Source organism: Rhinopithecus bieti, unplaced genomic scaffold (assembly GCF_001698545.2).
Source record: "Rhinopithecus bieti isolate Rb0 unplaced genomic scaffold, ASM169854v2 scaffold_315, whole genome shotgun sequence".
NCBI classification, from domain to species: Eukaryota; Metazoa; Chordata; class Mammalia; order Primates; family Cercopithecidae; genus Rhinopithecus; species Rhinopithecus bieti.
Genome location: NW_016803481.1, coordinates 4,243,754 through 4,263,275, shown reverse-complemented (window position 1 = coordinate 4,263,275; position 19,522 = coordinate 4,243,754).

Here is a 19,522-nt window from a genome sequence, read left to right as displayed (position 1 = left end):
ATAACCAGGAGCAAGATCAGTCAACAGAAAGAGATCACAAATTATAGAGATAATGATATTGGCAAGAAAAACCCACAACCCTTCTTTAAAACAGCTATTCTAAATATGTTCAAGGATTTTGAGGAAATCATGAGCAAATAGGGAAAGGAAGATGTTAAAAGGATCAATTTTAGAACTTGAAAACGTGTGATCTGAAATGAAAACATTAACTGAGCTCAGTATCATATACACAGTACAAGAAAGTATCAGTGACCTTGAAGACACAGCAATAGAAACTCTTCAAACTGAAACATAGAAAAAACTGAAAAAAGTGGACAGAGCTAAGTGACTTGTAGGACACCATCAAATGATCATGTAATTAGAGTTTCTGAAAACTGCACAACATTACTGAGAAAGTTTTTGAAGTATCTAACTAAGTTAGGGATATTCAATGTTTATTTATCAGAAGGCTCAATATTATTAAGATGCTCATCTTCTCAAATTATTCTATAGAGATTAAACACAATCCAAATCTCAGAAGGTGTTTTGATAGAATTGATGAGCTAATTCTAAAATGTGTATATAAATGCAAAGTTTTAAAGTAGCCAAAACAATTTTGAAAAAGGACAAAGTTGGAAGACTGATTTCAAGACTCACTATAAAGCTCACTAAGACCAGTGTGGTATTGTCATGAAGGTACATATATAGATAATTGAAAAAAAAGAAAAAAAGAAATAGGCCCACACCAAATACATTCTCATTTGATTTTGAAAAATGTGCTAAGGTAACTCAGTGAGAAAAGAATATTATTTTTAATAAGCTGTGCTGGAATAATGAATATCTTTAGTAAGAGAAGAGAAAAAAGGAGGAGGAAGGGAAGGAGGAGAAGTAGTTACACCCTTATTTCAATCCAAACCAAAAAAAAATCACTTGAAATCATAATTTAAACATAAAATCTAAAACTTCAAAAGTTCTAGAATAAAATGAAAAAGTCATTATACCATTGGATACATTTGATAATTAGGATACATTTGATAATTTTCAATGTCATTCCTGGCTTTTAATAAAAAATTTTAAACATTGTGGTACAAAAATATTTCTTAGGATGCATAAAGTACTATTCATAAAATTTAAAAGATTGATAAATGAGACTTTACCAAAATTTGAAACATCACCTCTTCCAAAGATATTTCAAATAGAAATGCATAGAAAAAAAATGACCCTCGACCTAAACCTCATGCCTTTCATAAAAATTAACTCAAAATGGATCACAGATTTAAAGACAAACATAAAACTTTACAAGTTTTAGAAGAAAACTTAGGAGAAAATCTTCAGGATCTAAGGTTAGGTGAAGGGTTCTTGATACCAAAAGTATAATCTGTAAAAGGGAAAATGGATAAATTGACCTGATTGAAATTAAAAAATTTGTTCTGCTAAAGATCCTGTTAAAAGGATGAAAAGACAAGCTACCCACTGGAAGGAAATATTGCAAACCACATACCCAACAAAGAACTACTATTTTGAGTATATACAGAACTCTCAAAACTCAAAAGTAAAAAAAAACAAAAAAACAAAAAAACAAATCCCAAACTCCAAATAGAAAATGAGCTAAGGCTGGGCACGGTGGCTCACGCCTGTAATCCCAGCACTTTGGGAGGCCAAGGCGGGCAGATCACAAGGTTAGGAGACGGAGACCATCTTGGCTAACACAGTGAAACTCCCTCTGTAGTAAAATACAAANAGCTACCCACTGGAAGGAAATATTGCAAACCACATACCCAACAAAGAACTACTATTTTGAGTATATACAGAACTCTCAAAACTCAAAAGTAAAAAAAAACAAAAAAACAAAAAAACAAATCCCAAACTCCAAATAGAAAATGAGCTAAGGCTGGGCACGGTGGCTCACGCCTGTAATCCCAGCACTTTGGGAGGCCAAGGCGGGCAGATCACAAGGTTAGGAGACGGAGACCATCTTGGCTAACACAGTGAAACTCCCTCTGTAGTAAAAATACAAAAGTAAAAAAAAACAAAAAAACAAAAAAACAAATCCCAAACTCCAAATAGAAAATGAGCTAAGGCTGGGCACGGTGGCTCACGCCTGTAATCCCAGCACTTTGGGAGGCCAAGGCGGGCAGATCACAAGGTTAGGAGACGGAGACCATCTTGGCTAACACAGTGAAACTCCCTCTGTAGTAAAATACAAAAAAAAAAAAAAAAAAAAAAAGGAAAAGCCAGGGGGGGGGGGGGGCGCCTGTAAGTTCCAGCTACTTGTGAGGCTGAGGCAGTAGAATGGCATGAACCCCCCCCCCAAAAAAAAAAAGAAAATGAGCTAAAGACATGAAGAGATATTTCACTGAAGATGGTATTTATATGGGAAATAAGTACCTGAAAAGATATTCAACCTTACTAGCAATTGGGGAAATGCAAATTAGAACCAAAATGATTATCACTACATACCAATCACAATGACTAAATTTAAAACACAGTGACAAGACCAAATGCTGGCAAGGATGTGAAGAAATGGGACTACTCACACATTGCTAGTGAGAAGTATAAATTGGTACCAAATTACTAAAAACCTAACAAAAAAGCATGATATTCATAAATTAGACCACAAAACAAAAACAACAGGAACCATATCTAATTCTATGCTATTCAATTTTAAAATTTCAATTTATGCAGAACAGTTTAAAGTGAAAATATTGACACAGGTAAAGTAAAATTCTTAATTATTCAATAAAATGGGTAAAAGAAAACTGCTGTCAGTAAATTATCTCCAAAAGGGCTTATAGCCCAGAAGTTTTTATGAGCAAGCTTTAAATTTTTTTCAAGAAAAATGATTCTCTCCTGTTATGTAAGCTTGAAAATAACAAAATTATTCCAATTTATCTTACGATTCTGCAGGTCTCTCCAGAACACAAGCTTGGTACTTCGAAAAATGAAAAATATAAACCAATCTTACTTTTGACTAGCAAATCAAATCTAGCAGCTTATTTAAACAAATAATACAGCATAATCAGGAATGTAAAAATAGCTTGATGATGAAAAAATCTATTGATATAATTCATCATCTCTATAAAATCAAGGGAGAATGAATCATGATTCTTACTAGATGCCAAAATACATTTGATAATTTTCAATATCATTCCTGACTTTTAATAAAAAAAATTTTAAAAAGATGTCTCCTAGCCACAAAGAATAGAAGACTTCCTTAACCAAATAAAGAATATTTATGTCAAATTGGCCAATATCATGTTGAGTGGGGAAACCTGGGTATTAAAGTCAGACCTCACCATGTGAGCTTGCCATCATTATTACTACTTGTTAATATTTTCCTGGCATTCTTAGTCAACAATAACTCAACAAAAGGAAACATGAAGTATAAATATTGGAAAGAAGAGAAAAATTGTTATTTGCCTCAGATGACAAAGACAATATCTTTGATGAGTTTCAATTTTTGGAAACCAAACTCTCCTTATTTTCTGCTTTTGCCTGGTCTTATTTCATCCCTCAGGCAATGAGACACCACCTATTATTTGCTTGAAGGAGGGAGAGAAGGAAAAGGGAGGTACGTTAGGAAGAAATAAAACAAAAACGAGAAATAGCTCAAAAATATTATATTGTACCTATATACAATATGTGTATATATATAAATATACATAATATATGCACAGACACATGCACAAATCTGCAGAATAGACATTAAAATGTTAACAATGGCCAGGTGCAGTGGTTCATGCCTGTAATCCCAGCACTTTGGGAGGCCCAGGTAGGAGGATCACTTGAGGTCAGGAGTTCAAGACCAGCCTGACCAACATGGCGAAACTTCGTCTCTACTAAAAATACAAAAATTAGCTGGGCATGGTGGTGGGCGCCTGTAATCCCAGCTACTCAGGAGACTGAGGCAGGAGAATCACTTGAACCTGGGAGGCATAGGCTGTAGTGAGCCAAGATTACGCCACTACACTCCAGCCTGGACGACAGAGCAAGACTCTACATCAGAAAAAAAAAAGGGGGGGGGCCCACTTTCCTTTGGGGAAGACCCCTATTCCCCATTCTTCATGTTCCCCACATTAAGGGGCTTCCATGGAGAAATAGGACTTTCACCTTGTGTCACCTGCAGCTTATGCCTCTACCAACCAGACAGCACAATTTGCCAGGACAGTTAATGATTTTTGTAACATTGTATTTATTCGTCTCTTCCCTTTTCACTCTCCAAAGTCTCCAAGTCTCCTAGTTTAAGCAATGCATTGATGTGGTCACCCCACTCATGGCAGCTTTGTTCATGAGAAAAAATGGCTGTTCTTAGGCAGTTTTAAACAAACATGGACTTCAGCAAACTCTAACTGCTAGAGTGAGCAAACAGGCTGCTGGGGTCTTAGTTAAACCCACTTCTTGATGGCTACTGTAAGATTTGCCTGGAACTAACCAGGCACAGCGTGACATTGTTGTCTTTAGGCATTAGTAGGCAGAAGTGTGCTTGCAGCGATGTGGATCTTAGCCAGGACTGCAGGCCAAGAGTGTAAGTGGCGTGGACAGCGCATGATCTACAGAGCATAGAGATATCATGCCTGCCTTGGGCCAGCAGGGTGGGCTCAGGTGTCCTCGTTCCTCTTCCTGTTGGGCTCAGGTTCCCCTTCCTGTTGCTTTGTATCTTGTCTGGAGGGGTGAAAAATATGGTTGGATTCACATGGCTTGTTTGCACATTCAAGAATTCACCCCAAATTTGGCTCTCAGTTTGTTAAATATGTCAGCACTGACCGAAATTTTAGATTTCAGGACCCAAATTGTGGCTTACCCCGTAGATCTTTCTCCTTCCTTCAAATATTGCAGGCCTTCTGACAATACTCATTACTGGATTCTGAAAAAACAATCTGCTCAAAAACCTGTTCTTATGGCTGGGGATTTCTTGTGGTTCTGAATTGCGTGGAATATGAGGCTGAGGCTATAATAATCTGATGTGTCCTATTAACTCTTTGAACTCTTTAAAAGCTGTGGCTCATGGGAGGCCACATGTCTAGAAGAGGAGCCATTTGTGTAGGACTTGACGTTCTTTGGAATTTTAATTGTACATTAAGGAAATTTGACTTTGGGCTTTTATTCTTTGGAACCTAAACTTTGGACTTTCCTTAGAAGAAGATTTGATTTTTGGACTTCAAGATCTCACTTGGAATTTCCAGACGAAAGGGAATTTGTATTCAAATTTGGTCTCCCCTGTGTTGCTGAAATTCAATTATTGAGCATTTTATATTGTTATTTAATTACATCCCAGAACCTCAAAAAAACATTATATTAGACAATGTAGCAGAACATTTTGGCAGCAGGGAGGGAGAAAAAGACTAGGAAGTGAATTTGCCCTTACATTAGTTAAATTAATATGCTCTTTGGATCCATCCAGAGTCTTCTGAGAGTAATTTCTCAACTGTGCGCCTTCAATCCCAGAAGGATTCTCCAAAGGAACTGTGGCTAGTGTCAGGGGACTGGCCTCAGAAAGATGGGAGTGGCACTGTTAGGACAGAGAGCTCCCCCAGAGAAAATAGCCACAACCTTGGGTGACCATAAGCTTAATGGTTAAACCCAGTGGGCTAGGAGAACAAAGAACTGGGATACTTTAAGAGAAATCACTTTTTATCCTTTCCATTTGCTTTCATGAGTAACACTCCTGCCTCCTTGGATTCTACCCCTCACATACCCAAGAGAAAGAGGGAGTTGTAGCCTTTGGCATATGTGATCTGTTGGGTAGAGTTCATCAGTCGAAAGACTGTTGACGTGAGGGATTTGCTCTCATCCCTCTTGTCTTGTATTCTTAGTTAATGCATCTGCTGTGGTCCTAAACTTGCACTTGGATGGGCTGCCCCCCAGGGTCTACACTAGTGTGTGTCGTGTGTGCCTGTGGTGAGTGGGTTGGGCAGGGAATGTTAACAGGCTCATAGCGTACCTCAGCCTTGCTCCCCAATAATGTGTATTAGTAATAAAGTCAGCATTTTCCTCTTTACTTGCCTGACTCCTATTCTATCCTGTGGTGGTTCTGAACTTGGGCAAGAACAGGCATATTAGTTTCTTTACTCTATAGAGCCCCTAATAACACTCATCTTTAAAGTCTGAATAATAAGCCCCACCGCTACTCCCATCATATACAACTGTATTTAAAGGTTAAGCAGATAATGGATGTAAAAGTATTTTATAAATTGCATATCATTCCGTAGTTTGGTCTATTCTTGTTGTTACTTTTATTAGTTCTAAGATAACCATCACCTACTTTGCTAATGAGAATTTAAAATGACACTGCTTACTGCAGTGTATTCATAGTGTGAATAGCTCCCAAGTCTTGACTTCCTGTTCTGCGCTGGGAACTCAAGATAATTTCTCACTCTGTGCGTTTCTTGCTTTATTGACAACATCACAACTTTTCTCAGAATGTTGGGAAGAATATGAAGTTCCTGGAAAGACATTGAAATGGAGGCCAACAGGAGGCCCTGGGTGTTGTCATTTTTAACCATTTTCCATAAATCAAGAAAAGGGGTCACTTTTGTTATGGCTATTGCCTTATTCAAGGAGAGTTGTAGGCAGGGGCTACTCCTATTCTGTGTTCCTCTTCAAGGTTGGATGGGGCATAGGGTTACCCACTTTCTCTCTTCCAAGTTGATATCTCTGTGTGTCAACTTGCCATTAGCTATTCTGTTGACACACCCGTGCAGCCACAGCTGCCTGTGAAGCCTATCCCCCAAGCAGAGATAATGAGACAGTGCTACGTATATAACCCGGTCTGATTAGAGTCTCAGATCTTTGCACCTCAACAGCTGTGTGTTGTCACCAATGGAAATTTTTAACTCGTCTGCCAATTCCCTGGTTGCCCAAATAAGTGGCTGAAAGAGTGGCTGCTGTTCCATCATTTATTAGAACAGAATTTAGGTTCTGATAAACCCTAATGCTGAAAATTAGCTCCGAGGAAACTGCGACTGCGGTTCTTGGTCTCTGGCTGATAGGAACAAGTTAGAATGTATTCAGGTGGGTTTTTTTATCCTGTAGCCAGTTCAGCACTCAAATTACTTCTGAGCTATTTTTAAAAACGTAATAGGACCAATACTTAGGAGAGCCAGATGCAGTGTGAGGAGGATCAGAAAGCATCTATTACAGGCTCGACATTCGCTCTCCCACAAAGCCTCAGATGATATTGGAAAAGCTCTTCCTGGTCTTCCCGGCGGCTTAACCACGTCGCTGGAATCCTCAGGGTGCTCGCAAAACTTGCCATGGATGGAGAAGCCATTTTAGCTCGTGGAGTGATGTTGGAATTAGCCTTTTGACATCGGCAAAGTCACGGGCGTCATTGGCTTTTCAGACAGTTACATTGAGATGTCGCCCCCGGGACTATAGGTGCTCAATCTACCCTTTCAAAATGTTGGCGCCTGAGCCTTCTTTCTGAGGTCTCCAAAGAAAGAGGCTTCACATTTTTGGTAGCGCGTTCAAGCATCTCATACCCGTTTCAGAAAAGACAGCTATTTTCAAGTGCATTCTAGAATTTTTCTTCTTGTTCTGCTATCGTGGAGCGTGAAACCTCTTTTCATCTCCACTGTCTTCTGATTCCTCACGCAGGATTCTCGGAGGTTGTCATTGGTTCCACTCCCTTGGCTTTTTCCTTTTCAGACTAAAATAAGCAACGGACCGAGCAGAATACACTGTGTTCCCTGCTGGGGAGCAGAAAGGAAGAGGAGGAGGCCACTGAGGGAGGATGGACGATGCAGCCCCTGGCCTCATTGGAACGTGCCATCTAGTGAATAATTTCTTCCTTTTTTCCCCCAGCAGGAGAAGTTGTCTTTTTTTCTCCCCAGAGCTGTTGCTCATTTTGGCCATGTCTTTCCCAAACCTTTCCAAGTTCTCTCAATTCTTTCTTCATTTCCAAAGCTCAGCTTGAATCTAGCACAGAAAAACAATAATCTTATTTTAAAAGATTTTAAATTCAAAAACTATAACGTCTTGCTTATAGTATTTTTAAATTACAGTGGGAAACAAGAGTATTGGTGGCAGGGCTGGATTCTGGCTCTGTCACCACCCGACTCTGGGACTTCTGCCAACGTCCCTAACCTGTCTCAGCCTCAGTTGCTGGTAAAACGTGGATAGCAACAGCCGATTATGGGCTTGGTAGGAGCATTAGAGGCTAAGTGTGGGAGCCTCCTTGCACTTACTGATTTCTTTTTTTTAAATAGAAAATTAAAAATATCTGAATCCTATTGTCTTTTTTTGAATTAAAATGCACAGGCCCATGGTTTTCATAAACAGCAGTAGTGTACACACAGTCTGTTCATTTCTAGCCCTTCCTAGGCGGGGCTGAGTCTGTCCTTCCAGCTCCCACAGCCCCTGGCTCATGCCTGTTCCCCAGGAGGGGTCATCTTGTAGCCATGTGTTGATAAACCTGCCACTTCCATGCATAGTGAGGCTCTCTAAGCAATGTCGAGCTGTCCACTCATCTGTGCACTTGTGTGCTGGCCTTGCCGCTTATGAAGTGCATTCATCTGGCTGTAGAAAGTGGTATGATAAGATAATGGAGACAAGGAAGGGGGAGGGGGTGGAGGGGGGAGAATGATGAGAAATCGATTAGTGGGTACAATGTACATTATTCTGATGATAGATACCCCCAAAGCCCTGTCTTGATCACTACGAAATCTATGCATGCAACACAGTTGCCCTTGTACCCCATACATTTGTACAAATTAAAAAATAAAGCATGTTCACAGGCACTGTGACATTATTATCTCATTTCATTCTTACAGCAATGCCATGAGCTAGTTTCTTAGGCCCATTTTACAGATGATAGAATGAGCTTAGAAAAACCAAGTCATTGTTTCATGGTCAAAAAGCCCATGAACTAAGTCACTTGAATGTGAATCTCAACTTTTTTTTTTAAGGTGAATTTTGTGTTTCTGTCACCTCTCAGCCCCACTGTCCCAGCGTTCTCTGTTTCCTGCATCTGACACTATCTCTTTTACACACACAAACTCAACACCCTCCTCTGTAGCCAGGAACTTAAATCATCCCCACGTAGGCCTGAGATGCAAGAGGGAAGGCCAGGTGAGGATAGAGTGAAGGGGCGGCTGTCAGCAAGTCAAGGAGAGAGGCCTCAGAAAAAACTAACTCTACTGACACTTTGATCTTGGACTTCCAGGTACCAGAACCATGAGAAAATAAATTTCCGTAGTTGTAGCTTCAAAAAAACCGTCATCTCCAGGTAACCTGGAAGCTCCAGTAATCCCCGGGTTTGTGAATTCCTGGAGTGCCATTCACATCGCTGCCAGCTCTGATGGAAGAATCAGAGTACAAGACCATGACCTGCCCAGAGAGTGCCAGGGTGGCCCTGGGAGCCTGGCCAGCCTCTCTTCTTGGCTAACTCTGGGCACCAGAACCTTGTCTAAAATAATTCTGTGGTAGCTATAGAAACATCTTGAGTGGTCTTATACTCCCAAACATCATGTAGACAAGAAAAGTATAGCTAAGAATGGCTGAAGCCACTCAGTGGAGCGGACTCCTGGTCCATGGCCATGAATAAATCCTTATAGTGGCTCCTGACGTGACATCACACTTTCTCTTCCCCACAGCTCTCAGCAAGTGCACATAACAAGCTGGTCTTCATGCTCACCTGGACCATAGCTTTTTTGTACATTCGCCTGTTCTCCACTGTGTGTCTATGTTGTCCTCCTTGTCCATCCTGTGACATACCTGAGTGCTTTTCCTAAGCCTTTGCTGATGGATGGACTTGCTCAAGGTTCCGTGTGAGCACAAGCTTCCTGCCTGAGTTCTTAGAGAAGCATGGTTGACACCCCTGTGCTAAGAAATTCTTTCTCCTTACCCATCTCTCAGAGGGAAACAGCTCTTTCTGTTGACTTTTGACCCTATAGTTTTATACTTTGGTTGACCCTGGAAGCTTGTGTTCTCTGACCAGCTGTGCTTTTGCTATAGGGAGAGGACAGATGCTCTGTGTCCCACTCCTTTAGGACAAAACATTGGTTCCAAGATAAATTGATTTCCGAGTGCTCGCAAGCAAGGATACCACAACACTGTCTCTATCAGCATTCTTTCTTCTGATAGAATACTGGATTTTCACTGTTTTCCTACTTTATCTCCAGGGATGTATGGGCTCACTGTGTGTCCAGAGAGCAGTTTCTTGCTGGCATCTTCACCTGAAGTAGAGGAGGAACAGGATGCCCCCAGAGTCCTTGAGCGTGGGCCTGCGTCCACTGGGGGCAGGGTGTTCCTTTCCATCCCCCGACCTTTGGGCCGCCTAAGGACACCAGGTCAGGGGTAGGAGGAAGAGAAACCATGGAGGCAACATAAGCCACATCTGTACTGAGCCTCAGACAGTTTCCTCTTTGGCTTTGTCTTTCTGTGTCTCTTAAAGATAACACTTAATAAGGTAGAATTGACGTATAATAATCTGCACCTACGTAAAGTGCACACTTTGGTAAGTCTGGGCCGTGTAAACACCCATGACACCATCACCGCAATCAAAATCAGGAATATGTTCTTCACCCTCAGAAGTTTCCCCAATCCCACTGTAGATCAGTTTGCAGTTTCTAGAATTTTATATAAATAGAATCATACAGTATCTAGTGTTTTAAAAATTATTGATATGTAATTTACATACAATAAAATTCACTTGTTTTAAGTATGTATATTCATAAAGACTCTCCAGAGAAACAGTGACTTTGTGTGTGTATGTGTGTGTGTGTGTGTGTGTGTGTGTAGAAAGGGAAGAAAATATTCAATTTTGTAAAGGAATTAGCTCACAAAATTGTGGGGTCTGAAATTTGTAGGGCAGGCCAGCAGGCTGAAAACACAGGCAGGAGGTGATGTTACAGTCTTGAGATAGAATTTATTTTCTTGGAGATCTCAGATTTTGCTCTGAAGACTAATTGATTGGGTGAGGCCCACCTACATTACTGAGGGTAATCTTTTTATTTAAAGTTGTGCCACCATCATCCCAATCTAATTTTAGAACAGTCCCATGACGCCAAGGCCTTAAACACTTTTTCCTTTGGATCTATCTTTCTGTGTTTCTTTTTTACCATTAAGGTCATCAGTACAAGAGTACTAGACACCTCTAGTCTATTTCTTCAGTTCTTCTAATCTCGTTTTATTTTTTTCTTTATTTCCTCTAACAAAGTGGGATACATGTGCAGAATGTGCAGGTTTGTTACATCGGTATATATGTGCCATGGTGGTTTGCTGCACCTATTGACCCAACCTCTAAGTTCCCACCCCTGACCTCTACCACCGCAACAGGCCCTGGTGTGTGATGTTCCCCTCTCTGCGTTCATGTCATCTCAATGTTCAACTACCACTTATGAGTGAGAACATGTGGTGTTTGGTTTTCTGTTCTTGTGTCAGTTTACTGTGGATGATGGTTTCCACCTTCATCCATGTCCCTGCAAAGGACATGATCTCATTATGGCTGCATAGTATTCCATGGTATGTATGTACCACATTTTCTTTATCCCATCAGTCATTGATAGACATTTGTGTTGGTTTCATGTCTTTGCTATTGTAAATAATGCTGCAGTAAACATACATGTGCATGTGTCTTTATAGTAGAATGATTTATAATCCTTTGGGTATATACCCAGTAATTGGATTTCTGGGTCAAATGGTATTTCTGGTTCTATGTCCTTGAGGAATTACCATACTGTCTTCCACAATGGTTGAACTAATTTACATTCCCACCACCAGTGTAAAAGCATTCCTATTTCTCCACAGCATCACCATCATCTATTGATTTCTGACTTTTTAATCGCCATTCTTACCGGCATGAGATGGTATCTGATTGTGGTTTTGATTTGCATTTCTCTGATGATCAGTGATGTTGAGCTTTTTTTCATGTTTGTTGACTGCGTAAATGTCTTCTTTTGAGAAGTATTCATATTCTTTGACAACTTTTTGATGGGGTTGTTTATTTCTTGTAAATATGTTTAAGTCCCTTGTAAATTCTGGATATTAGACCTTTGTCCAATGGGTAGATTGCAAAAATTTTCTCCCATTCTGTAGGTTGCCTGTTCACTGTGATGCTAGTTGCTTTTGCAGTGTGGAAGCTCTTTAGTTTGATTAGATCCCATTGTCAATTTTGGCTTTTGTTGCCATTGCTTTTGGTGTTTTTGTCATGAAGTTTTTGCCCATGCCTATGTCCTGAATGGTATTGCTTGTGTTTTCTTCTAGGGTTTTTATGGCTTTGGGTTTGATATTTAAGTCTTTAATCCATCTTGAGTTAATTTTTGGATAAGGTGTAAGGAAAGAGGTCCAGTTTCAGTTTTCTGCATATGGCTAGCCAGTTTTCCCAGCACCATTTACTGAATAGGAAATACTTTCCCCATTGCTTGTTTTTGTTAGGTTTGTCAAAGAATAGATGTTGTAGATGTGTGGTGTTATTTCTGAGGTCTCTGTTCTGCTCCATTGGTCTATGTGTCTGTTTTACTACCAGTACCATGCTGTTTTGGTTACTGTAACCTTGTATTATAGTTTCAAGTCAGGTAGCATGGTGCCTCCAGCTTTTTTCTTTTTGCTTAGGATTGTCTTGGCTACACAGGGCCTTCTTTGATTACATTTGAAATTTAAAATAGATTTTTCTAATTCTGTGAAGAATGTCAATGGTAGTTTGATGGGAATAGCATGGAATCTATAAATCACTTTGGGCAATATGGCCATTTTCATGATATTGATTCTTCCTATCCATGAGGATGGAATGTTTTTCCATTTGTTTGTGTCCTCTGTTATTTCCTTGAGCAGTGGTTTGTAGTTCTCCTTGAAGAGGTCCTTTACATCCCTTGTTAGCTGTATTCCTTGGTATTTTATTCTCTTTGTAGCAATTGTGAATGGGAGTTCATTCATGATTTGGCTCTCTGCTTGCCTATTGTTGATATAAAGGAAGCTTGTGATTTTTGCACATTGATTTTGTATCCTGAGACTTTGCTGAAATTGCTTATCGGTTTAAGGAGTTTTGGGGTTGAGGTGATGGGGTTTTCTAAATATTAAATCAAGTCATTTGCAATCAGAGACAATGTGACTTCCTCTCTTCCTATTTGAATACCCTTTATTTCTTTCTCTTGCCTGATTGCCCTGGCCAGAACTTCCAATACCATGTTGAATAGGAGTGGTAAGAGAGGGCATCTTTGTTTTGTACTGGTTTTCAAAGGGAATGCTTCCGGCTTTTGCCCATTCAATATGATATTTGCTGTGGTTTTGTCATAAATAGCTCTTGTTATTTTGAGATATGTTCCATCAATACCTAGTTTATTGAGAATTTTTAACATGAAGGGAAGTTGAATTTTGTCAAAGGCCTTTTCTGCTTCTATTGAGATAATCATGTAGTTTTTGTCTTTGGTTCTGTTTATGTGATGGACTACATTTATTGATTTGCATATGTTGAACCAGCCTTGCATCCCAGGGATGAAGCCAAATTGATCATGGTGGATAAGTTTTTTGATGTGCTGCTGGATTCGGTTTGCCAGTATTTTATTGAGGATTTTTGCATTGATGTTCATCAGAGATATTGGCCTGAAGTTTTCTTTTTTTGTTGTGTCTCTTCCCAGTTTTGGTACCAGGATGATTCTGGCTTCATAAAATGAGTTAGGAAGCAATTCCTCCTTTCCAAGTTTTTGGAATAGTTTCAGAAGGAATGGTACCAACCCCTCTTTGTAGAATTCTGGTAGAATTCAGCTGTGATTCTGTCTGATCCTGGGCTTTTTTTGGTTGGTAGGCTATTCATTACTGTGTCAATTTTAAACTTGTTATTGGTCTTTTCAGGGAGTCAACTTCTTCCTGGTTTAGTCTTGGTAGGGTGTATGCCTCCAGAAATTTATTCATTTCTTCTACATTTTCTACTTTATTTATGTAGAGGTGTTTATAGTATTCTCTGATGGTAGTTTGTATTTCTGTGGGGTCAGTGGTGATATCCCCCTTATTATTTTTTATTGTGTCGTGTCTATTTGATTCTCTCTCTTACTAGTGTAGCTAGCAGTCTACCTATTTTGCTAATTTTTTAAGCTCCTGGATTTGCCAATTTTTGGAGGGTTTTTTTATGTCTCTATCTCCTTCAATTTTTCTCTGATCTTGGTTATTTCTTGTCTTTTAGCTTTTGGATTAATTTGCTCTTGCCTCTCTAGCTCTTTTGATTGTGATGTTAGGGTGTTGATTTCAGATCTTTCTAGCTTTCTGATGTGGGCATTTAGTGCTATAAATTTCCCTCTTAACACTGCTTTAGCTGAGTCCCAGAGATTCTGGTACGTTGTCTCTTTGTTCTCATTGGTTTCAAAGAACTTGCCGATTTCTGCCTTAATTTCATTCTTAACCAAGGAGTCATTCAGGAGCAGGTTGTTAAATTTCCATGAAATTGTGTGCTTTTGAGTGAGTTTCTTAATCATGAGTTCTAATTTGATTACACTGTGGTCTAAGAGACTGTTTGTTACGATTTCAGTAGTTTTTCATTTGCTGAGTGTTTTACTTCCAATTATATGGTTGATTTTAGAATAAGTGCCAGGTGGCACTGAGAAGAATGTATATTCTGTTCATTTGGGGTAGAGAGTTCCATAGATGTCTATTAGATCAGCTTGGTCCAGAGCTGAGTTCAAGTCCTGAATATCCTTGTTAATTTTCTGTCTCGTTGATTTGTCTAATACTGACAGTGAGGTTTTAAGGTCTCCCACTATTATTGTATGGGAGTCTGAGTCTCTTTGTAGGTCTCTAAAAACTTTTTTTATGAATCTGGGTGCTCCTGTATTTGGTGCATAAATATTGATAATAGTTAGTTCTTCTGGTTGAATTGATCCCTTTACCATTATGTAATGCCCTTCTTTTCTGGTTTAAAGTCTGTTTTGTCAGAGACTAGGATTGCAAGTCCTGCTTTTTTTGCTTTCCATTTACTTGGTAAATTTTCTTTCATTCCTTTATTTTGAGCTTCTGTGTGTCTTTGCTCATAATATGGGTCTCCTAAATACAGCACACCAATGGGTCTTAATCCTTATCCAATTTGCTGGTCTCTGTCTTTTAATTGGGGCATTTAGCCCATCTACATTTAAGGTTAGTATTGTTATGTGTGAATCTGATCCTGTCTTCATGATACTATCTGATTATTTTGCATACTAATTGATGCAGTTTCTTCATAATGTCATTGGTCTTTATATTTTTGTGTTTTTGCAGCGACTGGTACTGGTTTTTCCTTTCCATATTTAGTGCTTCCTTTAGGAGCTCTTGCAGGGCAGGCCTGGTAATGAAATCTCTCAGCATTTGCTTGTCTGGAAAGGATTTTATTTCTCCTTTGCTTATGAAGCCTAGTTTGGCTGGATTTGAAGTTCTGGGTTGAAAGTTCTTTTCTTTAAGAATGTTGAATATTGGCCCCCAGTATCTTCTGGCTTGTAGAGTTTCTGCTGAGAGGTCTGCTGTTAGTCTGATGGACTTCCCTTTGTAGGTGATCTGGCTTTTCTCTCTGGCTGCCCTTAAGAGATTTTCCTCTTAGGTCATTTCAAGGTTGAAATGAAGATTTCAACCTTGGAGAACATGAAGGTTACATGTCTTGGGGTTGATCTTCTTGTGGAGTATCTTAATGGTGTTCTCTGTATTTCCTGAATTTGCATGTTGAGCCTCTCTTGCTAGGTTGGGGAAGTTCTCCTGGATAATATCCTGCAGTGTGTTTTCCAGCTTGTTTCCATTCTCTCTATCTCCTTCTGGTACTCCAATCAGTCATAGGTTCAGTCTTTTTTTGTGAAGTCCCATATTTCTTGGAGGCTTTGTTCATTCCTTTTCATTCTTTTTTCTCTGTGCTTGTCTGTATGTTTTATTTCAGTAAGGTGGTCTTCAAACTCTGATATGCTTTCTTCTGCTTGGTCAATTAGGCTGTTGATACTTGTGTTTACTTCACAAAGTTCTTGTGCTGTGTTTTTCAGTTCCATCGGGTTGTTTATGTTTCTCTCTAAACTGTTATTTTAGTTAGCAATTCCTCTAACCTTTTATGAAGGTTCTTAACTTCTTTGCATTGTGTTAGAACATGCTTCTTTAGCTCATTGTAGTTATTACCCGTCTTCCGAAGCCTACTTCCGCCAATTCATCCATCTGATCCTCTGTCCAGTTCTGTATGCTAGATGGAGAGACATTGCAATCATTTGGAGGAAAAGAGGCACTCTGGCATTTTGAGTTTTCAGCAGTTTTTCATTGATTCTTTCTCCTCTTTCTGAGTTTGTCTTGTTTTGGTCTTTGAGACTGCTGACCCTTGGATGTGGTTTTTGTGGGGCCTTTTGTTGTGGTTGATGCTGTTGTTGTTGCTTTCTGTTGGTTTGTTTTTCTTTCAGTAGTCAGGTCCCTCTTCTGTAAGGCTGCCGCAGTTTGCTGGGGGTTCACTTTAGGCCCTATTCATCCAATTCTTTCCCAAGCCTGGAGATGTCACTTACGGAGCTGGAGAACAGCAAAGATGGGTGCTTGCTCTTTCTTCTGGGACCTCTGACCTCAAGGAGCACCAACCTGATGCCAGTAGGATTGCTCCTATATAGGGTGTTTGACAACCCCTGTTGGAAGGTCTCACCCAGTTGGGTAGCACAGGGAGCAGGACCCCTTTAACGAAGCACTTTGTTCTTCATTTCTTGGTGGAGAGGGTGTGTTTCACTGGGGGGAAACCTGCTCATCTGGGCTGCCTGGATTCCTCAGAACTACCAGGAGGAGAGGTTAAGTCTGCTAGTCCACAGAGACTATGGCCACCCCTCCCACTAGGGGGCTCATGCCCAGGGAGATCTGAATTGTGTCCCTGATCCTCTGGCTGGAGTTACTGGAAATCCTGCAGGGAAGCCCCACCCAGTGAGCAACGATGGGTCAGGGTTAGTTCTGAAGAGACACTCTGGCCACAGACTGCCACAGCCGGTGTGTTGGGCTGTGAAGACAAGTCTTGGGGCCAAGCTGTCCAGTCTCCCTGGCTCCAACAGGAGAAAAGTATAGCCTGGAGCTATAGAAATGAGTGCTGCCCTTCCCCCGCCCAGGGAGCTTAGCATGTTAGGCAGTTGTGAGTCCCAGTGCTGGCTGCTGTCTCTCCCCCAAGGAGCTCAACCGGCTTAGACAGCAGGCAGCCATAGCTGATGTTGGTCGCCCTTCCACTGGGGAGTTCAGTTAGGCTTAAGCAGATTCCAGCTGAGAGGCTGTAAGCATGTGTGTGTTCTGTGGTTGGGATGCTAGGCCCTGGTGGCGTGGGTTCCCAAATGGGATCTTCCGATCCATGGGTTGCACAGGTCCATGGCAAAAGCATAGTTTCCATGGCTGGGTAGCACGGGTAGCATGCTTACTCACCACCTCCTTTGGCTGTGGGGAGGAGGTTCCCCTTCCCGGTGTGGTTCTTAGGTGTGCTGCTGCAGCACACTGTTCTTCCTTCTCTCCATGGGTGACACCAGCCCTCTAGTCAATTTTGAGGAGAGAACATGGATACTTGGTTGCTGGTGAAGGATTCACACACTTACTATGTTTTTTTTTTCCAAAGGGAGCCTCCGAACATTGTTGCTTCTGGTCGACCATCTTGGCCCTGCCCCCACCCTAATCTCATTTTAGGAAGACTTTTCCATATTTGCCTACTGATGATTTATTACTTATCTGTGTGGTAGAATTGAAAACAATCCCTTTTAACAAAGTTTGATTTCTTCATTTACGTTTAAGAACATTGAATTCTACTGATGTGTGTTGATCCCTTCTCTGTCACTTGTGTTCATAGGAGTCACCTCATTTCATTCTTACCCTCACAAGATAAGGAGAAGTTGGCCCATTTTTGCAGAACAAGGAAGGGAGTCTCAGGCCAAGAGCTGACACAATCAAGAGTTCAACTGAGATTTGAAAGTAGCCCTTCTGATTCTAAGTCCTTCCACTGCAGCCCAGCTGCCTGCTTCAGACATAAGCTACCCTATGTGCTTAAAAGAGCCCCATACAGCATCGTGTGCATGTGACTAAGCCTTGCTGGGGGAAAGGATACCTTGTGAAGGTCTCTACTGCATGGAGGTTGGCACAACAGGCAGGCTCACCTGGCATTTCCACCCATGCTTGAGACAGGACACCAAAAAAGGGCACTTCTTAAAGAAATATGGAAAGATAGATCCAAGGGAAAAGGCATTTAAGACCTTGGGGTGATGGAGCTGTTCACAAATTAGGTTGGGATGGTGGTGGCACAACTTTCGTAAGTAGACTGCAACTATTAAATTGTGTATTCTATGTTGGTTTTGTGTGCCAACCTGGCTTGGCTCTTAGTACTCATGTAGTTTATGTCGTTTTCTTTGTTACCATTGTTGGAGTCACTGGTTTTTGGAAACCAGGTTGGAACATGTTGGGGAAATCATCCTTCCCAGGCCTATCCCTCATCTTTTTATTGCATCTTCTTAGCTCCCTTGCATCTCCTCCAGCTGCTGCCTGTGCCACAGGCGCCTTCTCCTCTGCCACTCTGATGAACCTCGAGGTGCGGTTCCACTTTGTGCTATCATTTCCTGTGGGTGGATGCCATCAATCTCGTCTCCTGTGTTCTAATGAACCTATAGCCCCCGTCCACTCCCAACATCAAAATATGTCCTACAGGTTAGAATTTTGGTGCTACTTCTGATTTCTCTTTGACTGCTCCTTCCTGTGTCCAAGGTCTCTCAAAATTCCCTAACTGAACTTTCCATGGTACTCAGTTCCATGCCAGAATGGACTGCTATACTAGGAAACCTTTCTTCTATTCTCTATTGGAAGATCAAATCTATGCCATGCCCTGTCTTCATTTGATCTCTTCTTCCACTCTCTGACATTCCTACTTAAAACAGTAAGAATAAAAACAAAGAATTAAGAAAGAGTATGGAAGCTATCCATGCAAATTAGCACAGGCTTACAAATTTGGGGGTCCTTGGGCCATGATTCAACATAGAAGAAAAATTTAGCCTGACATATAAGCATTTTCTTAGGCATCTGGACAACCTCTTCCCTCATCAGCATGCCAACCCTGCCAAGTCTAAAGAAGGGGTCAGTTTTGTAAAATCCTTATTATGCAGGAAGATATTTCTATTCAGTTTCCCTGCAAAGGCAGAGGTAAGTTTCCCAGAAGAGCTGGTTAATTTCTTTGCTCACCTCCTGCACACTCAGTGAATTCAAGGAAGTGATAGATTCTTGGGCCTCCGCCCACGCGTACAGGTGTAAGGACAATGGATAGAAGAACCAGTTACTTTAAGTTCTTAAGAAAATGAAGACACCACAGCCATCACTTCATAGGTGACTTTTGTGCCTTATGCCATAGAAATCTGTATGTCCTGGATTTTCCAGGACAACTCCAATTTCAGATATATTTATACTTGTCAAGTCATAATTTCTTACTATTGGCTAACAAAATATGATCACCTTGGTTACAGGTGAGCCTGTGTTATGTGAGGTTATTGTCCTAACTAATTTTTCTTGGATGGCGTCAAACATGACTGAGTTCTACCAAACTGTATACTAAATGAGTCATATTATTGAGATGATACGGTGCAGTTACCAGGTGGTTCTGCTAATAATTAGAAACACATTTCTATATTTC